Below are 18,184 nucleotides of genomic sequence, written 5' to 3'. Positions count from 1 at the left end.
TTTTTTATATAATTATCAAGTGAGAGATACTCACTTTTTTATAAAAGAAAAAGTGTATATATATATATATATATATCCTTTTTCTCTTTCCTCCTTTTCTTTCTTCATTTTTCTCTTTCCTCTCTCTCTCTCTCTCTCTCTCTCTCTCTCTTGCTTGGTAGTGAGATGTCACTTACGTCTCCCCTCTTCTCTTTTATATTATAAGGTGGGTCCCACTTTATGTTAATGCATGGGAGGTTTCACACGTGATTTTTCATCTTCACGTGTTTTTTTTTTCCTTTGCTGGATAAAACGCAAGTGAGTTATGGATTTCATATATATTGAAAATTATCCAAAGTTTGGTATTAAACGCATATTTGATATGAAATATGACCCCTCACGCTAAAACTAAACCGGTAAGGTTTTATGATTTTTGAAGTTGTATAATGTGTACCGTTGGTTCGATGATCGATTGAATAGATAAGACGATCTATGATAATAACAAAAAATGAATGATGAGCGGTTGGATGATTTTGAAATGAGAAGTGTATGGTCCACTAGGTTCCTTGATAGGAGACGAAGTTTGTGTACAGATGGTTTCATGGATGGTTTAAAGTATAAGAGTTTGTTGTGTGATGTACAGGGTGAAATAATATATATATTAGTGTACACACATTCTTTTAAAATATGAAATCGGAACTAACTTTCTAAGCCTAGATCACCATTGATTGTCTCGTAAGAGATATTTTCTCAGAACCGACAGATAAGAGCATTGGGCATAACAAGAACTTCATGATGAACCATTAATGTTAGTTTTTAGATGGACCACTTGAGAGTTATGATCCATATTTGCAATGGATGGTGAGATAATGGATCTAAGTGTAGAAATTAAGGGATTTGGGTTTAAATTAGGTGAATAGGTCTTGGTATAAGTTCGGATATAAATAGGCACATGCAAATATGGTTTTAAGAATAGTCTATGTGCATGGGCATCTACACCCTTAGATGTTTTAGATCGATGATGGACCTCGCATTTTGAAGATTTAACTTAAACGAACGAATTCCTAGTTAAGGGTTTTTAAGCGCTACGTAATGATGAATTCAATTTTGTAATTGGGTCAATGAACATGGGTGATCTCTACTGTTAGTTTTTGATAAATACCCACTGGATGGACATTTTTGAAAAACAAAATAGATGATTGGAATTCTCATATAGCCATTTAAAAATGTCCAGACGGTTTTTTTTTTTGACAGGGCCTCTAGAAAGTAGTTTTTAAGAAAGGTCTGTACATGTGGGTATTTATTCTGGGATTACTTGGTGCCTAAATTGATCGAGTTGTAGTTGTTAGAATCTTAATTCATTGGTATGGTTTCTATAGGAAAAATATATGAATCATAATAGTCATGTCGAACTATTTGTTCGAGTCCCAAAAATGGGTGAATCTGATCATATGACGTTTTGTTTGGTTTGATAGAGATGTCCAAAAATCCTATAGATGGAATGTAATATATATCTAGTGATTTCAAGGTAAATGTATGGAGGGTTTTATGATCGGACAAAATATTTAAAAGATATATGTCGTTTTTAACATATACCATTTGAATCATAATTATGATATTGGTCCTATGATATGTATGATCACGTTTAATGAAATCTAACCTGATAAGAATCTTAGTTATGAAAATTATATCATAATCTGAAAGTTAGGAATTCGGTTAAGTGGACTTATGTAATTGTGGCCCTTGATTTATATATAAAAAAAATATTTAGAATTTAAGATTGAAAAAAATAAACAGGTGGTTAGGTTCCTTAAAATATGAATAAGTGTACGGATAGTTTATCAATTGAATGAGTGATTAAAAAGTTATAAGGGATATATGACAATATGATGTAGGGTTCACCCAAGGAAAGTGTTATCCTATCATAGTTACTAGTATCAAGTTTTAATATTTATAGGAGAATTCTTTTAAAAAATGAACAACCAAATAAATAAATAAATAAATTATACCACCAAAATTTACTTGGGATATTACAACTGTCCAAGCTCTAAGGAGAGCTTTTTGTGTGGCCCACATCCTATCCCTCTAATCTCCCATCTCCACCCTTCAATCCTCATCTTCCACCAATAAAGGGAAAGCCTACGAGCTAAGGAGTCAAAGGAGCCTAGAAGAAGCGGAATCGATGGGTAATCCTAAATTTCCACCGTTGATTTTATTTGATGGCCCATTTGTGGTGGGACCCATTTGATGTATGTATTGTACGATTAAGGGGGAGCTCATAATGACAGAGCTCCTCCTCGCCTCATATCTCTCTCTCTCTCTCTCTCTCTCTCTCTCTCTCTCTCTCTCTCTCTCTCTCTCCCCCATATTTTGTGGCCCATCTGATAGATGTGAGAGGGATCTAGACCATCCAGCAGCAAGGACACCCTTATTGTCCAAGTTGCTGGATGTCCAGCGATCCCAGGTTCTGATGAAGGGAAAAACACAGATATTAGCTTAATCTCGGGGGCTGTGTGGCCCGCCTGCGTGGACCCTCCCATGACGTATGTATTTGATCCCAACCGTCCATCCTCAAATCATCCAAATCATGATCCAACGGGGCCAGATTCAGTCGATCAGACTGCCGTCCAGTAGCAGGACCGTTGGACAGGGAATACATGAATCCCAACTTCGTTTGAAGTGGTGGGCCACACTCATGTGGCCCCCACCTTAATGTATGTGATTTATATCCACACCACCCATCCGTAGAGATCATTTTTTGATGTGGGCCAATCAATCTGATTAGGCTAGCCGCTGGTAACCATCCAGCCTGCTAGTAGGCCTAGACATATGAAAACACAAATATCAGCTTCTTTCATCTGGTGGGTACCACATGTATGGACCCACCTTGATAATGTGTTGGTCCCACACCGTTCTATGGCAGGAAGTGGGACCCACTCCACATGTGTTGCACGTGTGGAGATGGGCCCACATTGATGTATGCATTCCATCATCCAGACCGTCCATCCAAATTGGACGCTGGATGTTGGAGCCTCAAACATAAATTTAAATATATTATAATATATTTATAATATAATATAATATATTATGTTATAATATAAGGCTGACAGGTATTCTTATTATGTTATATTATGGTGGGCCCCACTTGGGACCCACTTGATGTGGAACGGATTGACTAGTGTACCTCACATAGCTATATAGTTGCTGTAAAAGACGTCAGCAAGCAATGGGTCTGATCATGGGGTCTTTGTTACATCCAAATTGTCCATCCATTTGTATAGACATCAGCAGGCTCTGGGCCTGATCTTCAGGTATGTGCTATCAGACCGTCCATCTGTGGCCCCACAAGCATACATCACAGTTGTTGTATTGGCGTCAGCAAATCTGTGGGTCCCGTATGATGTATGGGTTATATCCAAACCGTCCATCTATGTGGACCCCACCATCTACATAGTTTCTGATTGATGACAGCAAGTTCTCTGTGTCCGATCCCGAGGTATGTGATATCCCAACTGTCCATCTGTTTTGGCAGTGGATGTGGCCCTCCTTTGGTTTATGTATTGTATATCCACACCGTCCAGCCCTCCAGACGGTGGGACCCACCTCATGTATATATTTTATATTCACACCGTCCATCTGTTTTCTACCATGTGGGACCCACCATGATATATGAGTTCTATCCCCACCATTGATGTATTTATTTTATATCCAAACCGTCCCTTTTTAGATGTGGGCCCATCATGTGTACGTGTTTCATCTATGCCATCCATTTGCGTGGCCCATTGTGATGTATTTTAAGCCCAGGTAAGAGGCCCAAATGTGTTGTATTTGAGGCCCATGTTCGAGGCCCGATGTGATCTATATGTGGTCCATGAGTGTAAGGCCCGTATCATAGTCCGTACCGTTCTGTAGGCTTCCGTGGTTCTTCCGGTCGAATTCTGGCAACCTTCGACCTGTATCCGATGTTTGTACGCGATTCAAGGCTAAGTCCTATATATCGAAGTCGATCCGACCCGAAACTTATATCCTAGCGACCGTGCCATCGCTGCTGTTCCAACGCCTTGACTCGTGCATCGATCCGATACCCAGGCCAGGAGATGTGGGCCCGCGTTCATTCCGAAGAAACACCGCACATTGTGAATTTTGAGAGAATCTTTATAACATATCCCATCAATCAACCAATCAATCAAGTCAAGTACACACCTTATCTCAAGTACATCACCCATACCCCATGTCACCTCACCCCCCTCACAAGTCAACTCTCTCTCTCTCTCCCCACCCATACCTCTTTTACCAAAATTTCAAACAAACCCATACCTCTCCATCCCCTTCCTTACAGCACCCATTCCACCCATCCCATATCAATCCATCACCCCTCTCTCTCTCTCATTCTCTAAGCAATTCTCCAAACTCCCAAGCGCAACACCTAATGTCCAAGATCTCTCCCAAATCCAAGTGTGGCCCATTTTCCCAGTCTCTCATCTCCCATCTCAACCCTTCATTCTTCATCAACCTCCATAAAAAAGCAAGCCAAGGAGCCTAGGAGTTCAAAGAGCTAAAGATGGAGGCCGATAGGTGGGTGATCCACCGTTGATTTTTAATTTAATGGCCCACTTGTGATGGGACCCAATTTGATTTATGTGATGTAATCATATGAGGGACCCATAGTGGCGGGGTCCCTCCACTACACTGATCTCTCTCCCTCTCTCTCTTTCTCCTTTTCTTTTGGTGATGTTGATGATGAGTGTGGCCCACCATGAAGTATATATTTATCCATGTCATCCACCTTCATGGGACCCATATGATGGATGTGTTGGATCTATACCATCCAGCCCGTTACCGGGCCTAGACGGAAGGGAAAACACAAATATCAGGTTGATCCAAACAAGTGGGCCACATCCATGTGGGACCCACCATGATACCTGTGTTGAATCCATACTGTCAGTGAGGTGTGGCTAACAGTATAATGTGATCTGATGGTGGTGTGTACTAACCAGCAATCAAATGAAAATAATAATAATAATAATAATTTTTTAATATATACATATATATGTAGCATGTATATTGAGGTGGGCCACACATGTGGACCCACCGTGTTTTATGCATTGGATCCCTACCGTCCAGAACATCCAGAGAGTCTAGACGATGGGCATTTAATCATGATTATATTAATTTATAATATATCTTATTATATTATATTATGTTATGTTATATATACATGTATATATATTATATATATTTATATATTATAAGAGAAAGAGAAATGGGGTGGCTCATGTACGTGGGACCCCTGTGATGTATGGTCTTACCCACACCGTCCATCCATTCATCTGTCGAGCTTGTATTTGAGCCACGTACATGGAGCTCATCGTGATGCATGTTCGCACCCACGCCATCCATCTACCTGGTGGGACCCACCGTCGCTGGACGGTCAGCGGTCTCATGTGGGGTCCACACGTGTGGACCACACGTGATGTATGGGTCTTATCCATACCGTTCGTAGGCTGGGACGGTGGGCCCCTGTGATGAATGCATTCTATATCCAAGCCATCCATCCATCTGCCATGCCCCATGCGCCCCACCTTGATGTATTATCCTACCCACGCCATCCATCCAGATTTTATGGAAACCACTTGATGAGTGGATTGACTGGACAATCAATGCCCCACTCCGATGGATGTGACCCATCCAAACCATCCATCTATTTGGCGATTTTATCCCAAGGGCTAAGACCAAAAATAAAGTAGATCTAATATCAAGTGGACCACACTGCATAGAACAGTGGGATGAATGCCTACCATTGAAATCCCCTTTGGGAGTACAGAAGTTTTGGATAAGTATGAAATTTTCTTTTCTCTTTATCCAGGTCTTTGTGACCTTGTGAACAGATTTAGAAGGAAAATAAATGTTATGGTGGGATCCACCTTGATGTACGTGCTGTACATCCATGTTGTTCATCTGGTGGGCCCATTTAGGAGGTGCAGGTGTAACGCCCTGAAATTCGGGGGTCGAGCATAACTCAGCTCCCGAGTTCCAAAACATCACTTATGCAACATATTTAATGATGAATATATGTTGGTTGTATTAGTGCATAAAACATGGAATAGATTAAGCCAAAACACAGATATGATTCAGGGATAGGTGAATAAAGCAAGCGGAAGACTTATAGAAAAATATGTGTACAAGTGTAAATTCCTAAAGTACATATACAAGCCAGGTCGTATGAAAGTATTATTTAACAAAATTATACATATCAAGTTACATCATTTAAGTTCCCAAAAATAATCCCAGAGATCCCGCGCATCAGACCGAAGCTCGCTAGAACCCGTCTGAAAACTGCATATAAGAGAAGGCAGCCTCATCATCATCCAGCTCCCGCTCTGCCTCAGAAGTCGCATCCACATCTGCAACATCAGAGCCTAAGACAGAGTCTGGTGGGTGTTTAACACCGCCCCAGAAACGTGGGAGTGAGTGATCAACTCAGTGGAACAATAAGGCACTGGTTAACATGTTATCAGTTCAATCAAATAGTAATGATAAAGCAGAACAATTAAATAAATCCTAAGTACTCTTGTTAATACAAGGATGTATGCAATATGATGCGTGCCCTCACGCGTACACCCTCAGCGTCTTCATCTTACGTTACGCATGACATCACCTCAAAGTGCGCCACATCTACAAAGCACATGCAAATGCGGTGCATGGATATGATTACCAAGTTGTTTTTAGTCCATTTCACACAGCCGGATTGGGAAGCTAAGATACCTTCCTTATATCACCATCCAAACGGTAATCCATTCTAGGGTCGTCAATCCTAGACATCTCATACGATCATATATTTGAGGTCGTAGCAAAGGGCTCGTCACCAATCAATGCACGCCTTTCATGCCTTTACTACCACAGTTCGGCTCGTCACCTCATTGCGGTATCCAGGTATGTTCAAGGTCACTACAAAGGGCTCGTCACTAATCAATGTAGGCCAACAGCACGAATATAGTGTCCCATACCACCATAATCGGCTCACGAGTTTAGTTGCTCACTGGTCACTACGGGGAGGCTCGTCACCCCAGCGTAGGCCGACAGCTCGACCACGGTGTCCCATACCACCATGTCCGGCTCATGAGTCTTAATGGATCAAGTACCATAGTTAATAGGATTTCACTGGTAAGTTCGGTACCCTAGATTTAAGCAGTAGTGTCCATACATGGTGAACATACATCGGACAATCGGGTTACTTGACGAACTCGACTAGCACGAGCGCATGTTGAGTTGAGCGACATAGAGTGAGCAAACACTCCGCGTGGCCAAACCACTGCCGACAACTCTAATACGGCTCGGGTTCATCTAATACGTCCTACGTGGCGAAAGCAATCTCAGCCACAAACATAGGTTCAATTACCGATTTCCTGGACTAATGCATAGTCCCACACACCTTACACTATAACAGATATTCATATGGAATGTAAAACAGTGATGGAACAACAACTTAAATCATGGTACATACGCATCTGAAGAATCTCAACTTAACATAAATGTAAGCACAAGTAGTGCTTGAATTTAAATAACATGGAATGTAACTTGCATAAAGGAAATCATGCACATCGATAGGAGTGTTGAGAATCACTTCTCAACGCCCACAATTAGTGTAACAAATTACACTTTAGATCATTCATGCATTTCTACAAACACTTAGTATACATGGAACAACATACATGACATATGTTGAAGAACATGCATTTAGACAATTCCTTTTACCAAGGAGTTGTCATACATGCATTTAGACAATTCCTTTTACCAAGGAGTTGTCATACATGCATCTAGCATACATACATGACAAATAATCATGGCAAACATAAGTGCATATTTTATACATATACGGTACTTTATAAATACACATAGAATACACAAATCTCAATATAGCACATGCATATCAGGAAAGCAACGTAAACACAACATTTGGCATGTAAAATCTCATCCATAACAAGAATAAATCATTAACTGGGATTGAAAGCCTTGAAAACCATAACCTATACACTTAAAGTCCGCACCTTAAGCAAGGAAAGAACACCGAACTGATTTAGACAAGTTGTCTTCGTCAACGGCGATAGGATACCCTAAAACAAGGATAGAAATGAGATACAACAACACCAAGTCTAATCTAAGCTCTAACACAGGTTAGGGTTAGATTAACTTACCCCAAAAAGAACTCAGAACCGTCAGAAGAACGATTCAAAGTGAAGGTTCAAAGATAAAGAAGAACAAAGAAGAATCCAAGATGATTCACCAACTTATCTCTCTCACTTTCTCTCTCTTTTCCACTCTCTTTCCAAGCTAGGGTTAGAGAAATTCGTATGGAAAAGAGGGCTAGGGTTTAAGGACTATAAATAGGCCTCAGAATGATGAAAATAACCCTAGGGACAAGGTATACTTAGGTTATAACCAAAGCATGCCTTTCTCGATCCAACGAAGCACTTCTGGTGGGCCTATAACCACGAAAGGTCGGACTTAAGCACCTTGACCATGGATCTAGGTCAAGCTAAGTTTTCATACCGACCGGCTCTTCAGATCAGCCGTGGCAGACCACACTCAAAACAACGGTCACGGAATCTCGATCAGGTCCACAAGCACTAGGATATGCCTGGGCCAACTATCCTGATCAGAGGGTGAAATTGGGTCAGAATCCAACGGTAAGATAGCTTAAAATCGTCGCGCAAGCGACACGACTCAGATTTCATAAAAACTTATTAAATTCTAACCGTTCCCACACTCTTCACTCCGAACTCAATCAAATCGACCCAGAACATCACATGGACTTGATTTTCGAGGTGATAGTCAAGCCCAACTCGGTGACCGCAATAGCCTAAGATCATCGCCATCGGACTTTCGACGCGCGGTCCAGGTCCGATCCAGATCTTCCAAAAATTTCTCAGAACAACTGGATTTAGCGATGGATCCCAGGTTTCAGAGTAACGTAGCGCTAACTAATCTACAAGTTTAGAGCCATGCAGATACAATTTAAAGTGATTGATGCGAATTTCACAAGCAATCGAGTATAGCGCTAATTACCCCAAAAACAACTACTTAAGGAAAGATTAGCATAAAAATTCCAAGGTCGTTACAGCAAGCCCACCCGCTGGTTGTGTAGGGCCCACCTATTATGTGGCCTAGCATGATATATGTGAGGCCCAGATGGAGAGGCCCGATGTGATGTATGCAAGGCCCATATGATGAGGCCCACCTCCTTGAAACTGAGGCCCGTGGGCAAGGCCCATTGTGATATAGGCCCATTAGTGTGGCCCATTAATGCAGCCCAATTGATGTATATGAAGCCCATTGGTGTGGCTTGTGGACGCCTTCCACTTGATATATATGAGACCCACTGATGTGGCCTATGTGATATGGCCGACTTGATATATATGAGGCCTATTGGTGTGGCCTGTGGATGTGGTCCACTTGATGTGTTTGATGGCTCATGGGTTGAGGCTTAATGTGATGTGTATGAGGTCCATTGCGATGTGTGATTACTCCATGATATATGTAATGATGATTATGGTGGGCCATGCCTTGGGAGCAACGATGGTTCAATGTCCACATTGATGGGTAATGATGGTTGAAAGTCCTCATTGTGACCTTCCCTTATACCCTTGGTTAGGCCGATTTTGATTCTGATTGTTGAGGCCAATTGTCGAGGCCGAGTCAGATTGTCGAGGCCGATTCTGATTATCGAGACCGAGTCAAATTGTCGAGGTCGATTCTGATTGTCGAAACTGATTGTCGAGGCCGAGTTAGATTGTCGAGGCTGAGTTAGATTATTAAGGTTGATTCCGATTATCGAGGCCGATTCCGATTGTTGAGGCCGATTCCGATTGTTGAGGCCGAGTCAAATTGTCAAGGCCGATTCTGATTGTCGAGGTTAAATCAGATTGTCGAGACCGATTTTGATTCTGATTGGAGAGGCCGAGTCAGATTGTTGAGGTCGATTCTGATTACTGAGATCGATTGTCGAGGCCGATTATCATACCGATTGCATAGGCCGATTATGGAGACCGATTATGGAGGCCGATTATTGATACTGATTGTGAGTATGTGATAGCATAGCATCATAATACATGCCCATACGCATCATCTACATGTTTACTATGAAATGTGGTTGACCATTGCACATGTCATTAGGCAGGTTATTATGAGACTCCCTGATAGGCGGAGACTGTCTCACATGAGCACATGGTATACGCAGGATTGATGCAAGACTGGATGGTATGACTCAAACATCTTGCATTGTGTGATTGTGATTACTGTACGCCCTAATGACATCAGCGTTGTGACCTCCACAGGCATATTGTGGATGACTAGATGGGACACTGAAAATGTTTGGATTCGAGCATCTAGGCACTTTGGATGTCCATGGGTGAAAGTCCCTAAACCTCCGAGGACAGGAGATGCCCCAACGTCGAGACCGAGTGGATACATGAGCGCCCGAGTGCCGAATACCAAGAGGTCACGTCTCCCATTATGTCGTGGTCGGTTGGGAGGGGGTGTGGCCTTACCCGCCCAAGAGTAGGGGGCATAGCTAGGCTGAGTTTGACCAGCTCGTGAATGGGTCCGCTATCGATGTGCCGAGTAGATATTGGCTGACTACTGGCTAGGTGGATAGTGAGGTCTCTTCCACTTGCATGATCACGAGTCAGTGGGCGGCGATTTACATATAGAGTGTACTAGATCCCGGTGATGATCCCAGAAATGTACAGCACTGATACGTGGACTTATTGAGCAGAATTTTATATTCATTCATCCATTCACTATCCACTTGGGCTGGTGGTGTGCAACTAAATTGCTATGTGTACCTTCACAATGGTCAGGATTTTGGTTGGGGCGTGCGACCAACTTAAGTTTAGGAGTTTACCACATTGTGTCTAACTATCCAAATTTAGGTATGGGACTGGTTTAGATAGAAGTCCCTTATAGTGGACCCCGTAGCCTGCGATACTACATACTATCATCCCGACTTCACACTTCAGGTTGGTCATTTCATTAACACCGCATATTACATTACATCCGCGGCATATGGTATTCTGGGTTGATACATTTTTGCATTTATATATCCTAGACGAGATTGACAGTATTCGTGGACTCGATATTTGATGTTTGGTTTATTGTGTCTCCGCATTGCAAAGCTCTTCTATATTACTTCTTCACTATATGATATTGACTTATTATGTTTTTATACCGCATAGTCTGGATAAGGCTGATAGTATTAATAGACTTACCAACATGTTTCTGCATTACTCTGATATTGTGAGATTTATAGACTTGCCAGTATTTTCGCTTACTCTGACATCTATATGCTTGACACGTGCATCGCACATACTTATACCACCCTCTAAGCTTTCTATAAGCTTATGCACGATAGATGCGTGCAGGTGGCATTAGGTCGCAGTAGCGTTGAGCTCGGAGTGTGCATCTGTCTTTTGGAGCTTTGATTTTATTCAACATATGTATTTCCCTTTCAACATTGTATTTAAAGTTTATATTAGTAGATATGTGATGATGATGTTGCCTTTGTGATTTGGGTAAACTTGTGGTTATGCTTAATACGAGATAAAAGTACGTTGAAAAATCCTCCTTCTAGGATCCCAGGATCGGAATCTGGTGTATGGATGTTGGGAGCCGAGAATGGGGTACTACAGAGGCTGTCGGCACCGGATTCGGTGATCAAAAATTTTGTTAGCCCGGTTTCTGAGTTTGGGGCATGACAATGAGTGAGGCCCGATGTGTTATATATGAAGACCATATGCTAAGGCCCGATGTGTTGTATATGGAGCCCATGTGATGCGGCCTATTATTATGTGCATTAGGCCCATGTGATGTGGCCCACTTGATGTATATGAGGCCCATGTAATGCAGTGCACTTGATGTATATCAGGCCCATGTGATGTGGCCCATTATAATGTGTATTAGGCCCATGTGATGTAGCCCACTTGATGTATACGAGGCCCATGCAATGCGTCCCACTTGATGTATATTAGGCCCATGTGATGTGTCCTATTATGATGTGTATTAGGCCCATGTGATGCGGCCCATCGTGATGTGTATTAAGCTCATGTGATGCGGCCCATTATGATGTGTACTTAGCCCATGAGATGCAGCCCATTGTGATGTGTATTAAGCCATGAGATGCGACCCATTGCGATGTGTAAGGCCCATGTAATATGGCCCATTATGGTGTATATTGGGCTATTATGTGAGGCCCTTATGTGAGGCCATGGGCCCCACTATATGTTAGGCTCTATGTGTGCCACTCCTTGGGAACAATATTGGTTAAATGTCCATATTGATGAGCAATGATAGTTAAATATCCACATTATGACCTTCTCTTAGGCCTTGTTAGGCCCATTCTCATCATTCTCTAAGTGGGTTAACCTAAATCTTTGGAGCCCATTGATGTTGCATGGTCCATCATTGTCATAGATGAATAGCTTCATGCTACCGGATTTGACATATCCACGTCCAGGGGCCGATCCTTATATTATGGTTTAGATCGGCTGTTCATCTACAGACCCTGCCTTGCATATAGGCCGATTATCGGTGCTGGTTATCGATATCAATTATGAGTATGTGACAACATAACATCATGATACATGCCCATATACATTATCTGCAGTTTGTTGTCAGATGTGGTTGACCATTGCATATGTCATAGGGCGAATTATTATGGGACTTCCTGATAGGACGAGTTACCCACATAAGTGCACGGTACGCGCAGGATTGCTGCATGACTAGATGGTATAACTCATGCATCTCGCATTTTGTGATATGACCACCGTATACCCTAGTGACATCGGGGCCTTGGCCTTCACAGGCATGACATGGATGGCTAGATGAGACACTAAAAATATTTAGTTCTAGCATACGGGCGTCATAGATGTCCTGGGGAGAAAATTCCTAAACCCCCGAGGTCAGGGGATGCTCCAACGTCTAGACCGAGTGGATATACATGAGCGCATGAGGGCTATATACCAATAGGCTTCGTCTCCCGCTATGTCGTGGTTAGTTGGAAGGGGGTGTGACCTTACCCGCCTGAGTAAGGGGGTAATATCTATGTTGAGTTTGACCATTTTGAGGAATGGGTCCACTATCGATGAGCCGGGCCCAATATCAGCAGGCTAATAGTGAGGTCTCTTCCACTTACCTAGTTATACGCTTAGATAGGGGTGGCAAACTGGCGTAGAGTGTACTAGACCCCGGTGATGATCCCAGAGATGTACGGTACTGATATGTGGACTTATTAAGCAAGAGTTTCATACTCAGCATCTTACTCATTCATTTATTCATTTACTATCCACTCGAGCTGGTGGTGTGCAACTAATTTATTATGTGTACCTTCGCAATGATCAGGATTTTGGTTGGGGCGCGCAACCAACTTCAGAGCAGGAGTCTACCATATTAAGTCTGACTATCCAAATTTAGGTATGGGACTGGTTTGGATAGAAGTCCCTTATGATGGACCCCATAGCATGCAATACTACGTACGATCATCCCTACTTCACACTCCAGTTGGGTCATTTCATTCGCACCGCATATTACATTACATCCAAGGCAGATAACATTTTAGGTTACAATGTTTCTGCATTTATATGGCCTAGATACGGCTGACGGTATTTGTGGACTCGTCAAGATTTACATATTGCATTACATCATCAGTATATGACATTTGGCTTATTATGTCTCCACAATGCATAGCTGATCTACATTGCTTCCTCAGTATATGATATTGACTTATTATGTTTTTACATCGCATAGCCTGGATAAGGTTGATGATATTTATGGACTTACCAGCATGTTTTCGAATTGCTCTGATATTGCATACTTGACACTTACCTTGCACACACACTTACACCACCCTTTAAGCTTTCTATAGGCCTCTGCATGATAGATGCGTGCAAGTGGTGTTAGGTCGCAGCAGCATTGAGCTTAGAGCATGCAGTTGTCTTCTGGAGCTTTAATTTTCAATATATGTATTTCCTTTTTAGCATTATATCAATTGTTTATATTAGTGGATATGTGATGAGGATGTTGCCTTTGTGATTTGGGTAAACTTGTGGTTATGCTACTTACGAGATAGATGTACGTTGGAAAATCCTCCTTGTAGGATCCTAGGATCCGAATCTGGTGTATGGGCACTGGGAGCTGAGAATGGGGTACTACTGAAGTTGTCGGCACCGGATTCGGCGATCATGAATTTTGTGAGCCCGGTTCCGAGTTTAGGGCGTGACAGAAGTTCGTATCATATCATAACTTGGGAATACCTAAGGATAACATCACATATCTGCTGATAGTTATCCTACGCTCTATAATTGTTGAGAACTTAGAATAGTTAGATCCCCGAGTTCGAATAACTTAGAAACTTTCTGAGCTCCTACCGTTAAGATTGTGAGGCTATATAGTATTCCTGTTTCGATTGTTTCTGACCGGGATTCGAGGATCAGTGGGGTCATCATAGTGCTAATGAGGCGTCTTAAGAGCAAGAGCCTGAGATTCGTAAGCGTTATTTGATTGAATTTTATTTTCGATATATTTATAATGCTATGATTTTTCCTCCCTTCCCTTATGAGTTATGTCTAAATGTATATTAGTGCAAATTTCAAGGATGAAATTTTTATTAAGAGAGAAGAGCTTTAAGGCCCGTATCCTAGTTTGTACCGTTTCGTAGATCTCACGATCCTCCCCATCGAATTCTGGCAACTCACGACCTATTATCGAAATTTGTGCATGACCCGAAGTCGCATCCTGTCAATCGGAGTCGAATCGACCTGAGACTTGTACCCTTGTGACCGCACCGTCCCCGTGGCTCCAACGCCGCGTCTCACTCGTCGATGCGATACCCAGGCTGGGAGTTGTGGGCCCTCGATCATCTCAAGAAAAATGCAGCGCATTGCAAATTCTGAGAGAATCTCTACCACCTTTCACTTCAATCAAGTCAAGTACACATCCCATCACACCCATCCCTCTCTCACCCACAAGTCAACAACACCGATACCTATCACATCCCATTCTTACCAAAAAGTCAAGGTAACCCATACCTTCCCATGTCATATCCCTTACACCACTCCTCATTCTCTCATTTCTCATTTCATTCTAAGCAAATCCCAAGAGAGGATCGTCCAAGCTCTAAGGAGAGCTTTGTGTGTGGCCCACTTCCTGCCCCTCTAATCTCCCATCTCCACCTTTCAATCCTCATCTTCCACCATCAAAGGGAAAGCCTAGGAGCTAAGGAGTCCAAGGAACCTAGAAGAAGCAGAATTGGTGGGTGATCTTAAATTTTCACCGTTGATTTTATTTGAGGGCCCATTTATGGTGGGACCCATTTAATGTATGTGTTGTATGATTAAGGGGGAGCTCATAGTGACGGAGCTCCTTCCCGCCTCATCTCTCTCTCTCTCTCTCTCTCTCTCTCTCTCTCTCTCTCTCTCCCTCATATTTTGTGGCCTATCTGATGGATGTGAGAGGGATCCGGAATGTCCAACAACAAGGACGCCCTTGCTATCCAAGTTACTGGACGTCCAGCGATCCCAAGATCTAATGAAGGGAAAAACACAAATATTAGCTTGATCATGGGGGACGTGTGGCCCACCTGCATGGACCCTCCCATGACGTATGTATTTGATCCCAACCGTCCATCCTCAGATCATCCAAATCATGATCCAGCGGGGCCAGATTCAGTCGGTCGACTGCCGTCCAGCAGCAGGACCGTTGGACAGGGAATACACGAATCCCAGCTTCGTTTGAAGTGGTGGGCCACACTCATGTGGACCCCACCTTGATGTACGTGATCTATATCCACATCGCCCATTTGTAGAGATCATTTTTTGGCATGGGCCCACCAATCTGATTAGGTTAGCTGCTGGCAACCATCCAGCCTGCCAGCAGGCCTGGACATATGAAAACATAAATATCAGCTTCTTTCATCTGGTGGGTCCCACACGTATAGACCCACATTGATAATGTGCTGGTCCCACACCATTTTATGGCAGGAAGTGGGACCCACTCCACACATGCTGCGCGTGTGGAGATGGGCCCACTTTCATGTATGCATTCCATCATCCAAACCGTCCGTCCAAACTGGACGCTGGACGCTGGGGCCTCTCTTATAAATTTAAATATATTATAATATATTTATAATATAATATATTATATTATGTTATAATATAAGGCTGACAGGTATTTTTATAATATAATATTATATTATGGTGGGCCCCACGTGAGACCCACCTGATGTGGAACGGATTGGCTAGTGTACCTCACACAGCTATCTAGCTGATGTAAAGGACGTCAGCAAGCAATGGGTCTGATCATGGGGTCTGTGTTACATCCACACTGTCCATCCATTTGTATGGACGTCAATAGGCTGTGGGCCTAATCATCAGGTATGTGCTATCAGACCGTTCATCTGTGGCCCCACAAGTAGCACAGGTGTTATAATGGCGTCAGCAAATTTGTGGGTCCCATATGATGTATGGGTTATATCCAAACCGTCCATCTATGTGGACCCCACTATCTACATAGTTGCTGTATTGATGACAGTAAGTTCTCTGTGTCTGATCTCAAGGTATGTGATATCCCAACCGTCCATCTATTTTGGCAGTGGATGTGGCCCACCTTTGATTTATGTATTCTATATTCACACCATCCAGCCCTCTAGACGATGGGACCCACCTCATGTATAAATTGTATATTCACATCATCCATCTGTTTTCTGCCATGTGGGACCCACCGTCATATATGAGTTCTATCCCAACCGTTGATGTATTTGCTTTATATCCAAACCATCCCTTTTTGGATGTGGGCCCATCATGTTATACGTGTTTCATCTATGCCGTCCATTTGTATGGTCCATTGTGATGTATTTTAAGCCCAGGTATGAGGCCCAAATGTGTTGTATTTGAGGCCCATGTTCAAGGCCCAATGTGATCTATATGTGGTCCATGAGTAAGGCCCGATGTGTTGTATATGAGGCCCATATGATGAGGCCCGATGTGTTGTATATGGAGCCTATGTGATGCAGCCCATTGTGATGTGTATTGAGCCTATGTGATGTGGCCCACTTGATATATATGATGCCCATGCAATGCTGTCCACTTGATGTATATCAAGCCCATGTGATACGGCCCATTATGATATGTATTAGGCCCATGTGATGCGGCCCATGTGATGTGTATTAGGCTCATGTGATGCGGCCCACTTGATGTATATCAGGCCCATGTGATGCGGCCCATTATAATGTGTATTAGGCCCATGTAATGTGACCCATTGTGATGTGTATTAGGCCCATGTGATGCGGCGCACTTGATGTATATGAGGCCCATGCAATGCGGCCCACTTGATGTATATCAGGCCCATGTAATGTAGCCCATTGTGATGTGTATTAGGCCCATGTGATGCAGCCCAATATAATGTGTATTAGGCCCATGAGATATAGCCCATTGCGATGTGTAAGGCCCATGTAATATGGCCCATTGCGGTGTATATTAGGTTATTATGTGAGGTCCATTATGTTGTATGTGAGGCCCTTATGTGAGGCCATGGGCCCCACTATATGTTAAGCACTATGTGTGCCACTCCTTGGGAGCAATGTTGGTTAAATGTCCACATTGATGGGCAATGATGGTTAAATGTTCACATTGTGACTTTCCCTTAGGCCTTGTTAGGCCCATTCTCATGATTCTCTAAGTAAGTTAACCCAAGTCTTTGGGCCTCATTGATGTTGCATGGTCCATCATCACCATAGACGGATGGCTCCGTGTTATTGGATTTGGCATATCTACGTCCAGGGGCCGATCCTTATGTTATGGTTTAGATTGGTTGTTCATCTACGGACCCCACCTTGCATATAGGCCGATTATCGGTGCTGGTTATCGATACCAATTATAAGTATGTGATAACATAACATCATGATACATACCCATACGCATTATCTGCATGTTTGTTATGAGATGTGGTTGACCATTGCATATGTCATAAGGCAAATTATTATACGACTCCCTCATAGGAGTTGCCCATATGAGGGCATGGTATGCGCAGGATTGCTGCATGACTGGAAAGTATGATTCATACATCTCGCATTTTGTGATATGACCACCATTCACCCTAGCGACATCAGGGTCGTGACCTCCACAGATGGGACACCGAAAATATTTGGTTTTAGCAT

Source organism: Magnolia sinica, chromosome 4 (genome assembly GCF_029962835.1).
Source record: "Magnolia sinica isolate HGM2019 chromosome 4, MsV1, whole genome shotgun sequence".
In the NCBI taxonomy this organism is placed as follows: domain Eukaryota; kingdom Viridiplantae; phylum Streptophyta; class Magnoliopsida; order Magnoliales; family Magnoliaceae; genus Magnolia; species Magnolia sinica.
Note: the sequence above shows the minus strand (reverse complement) of the source record.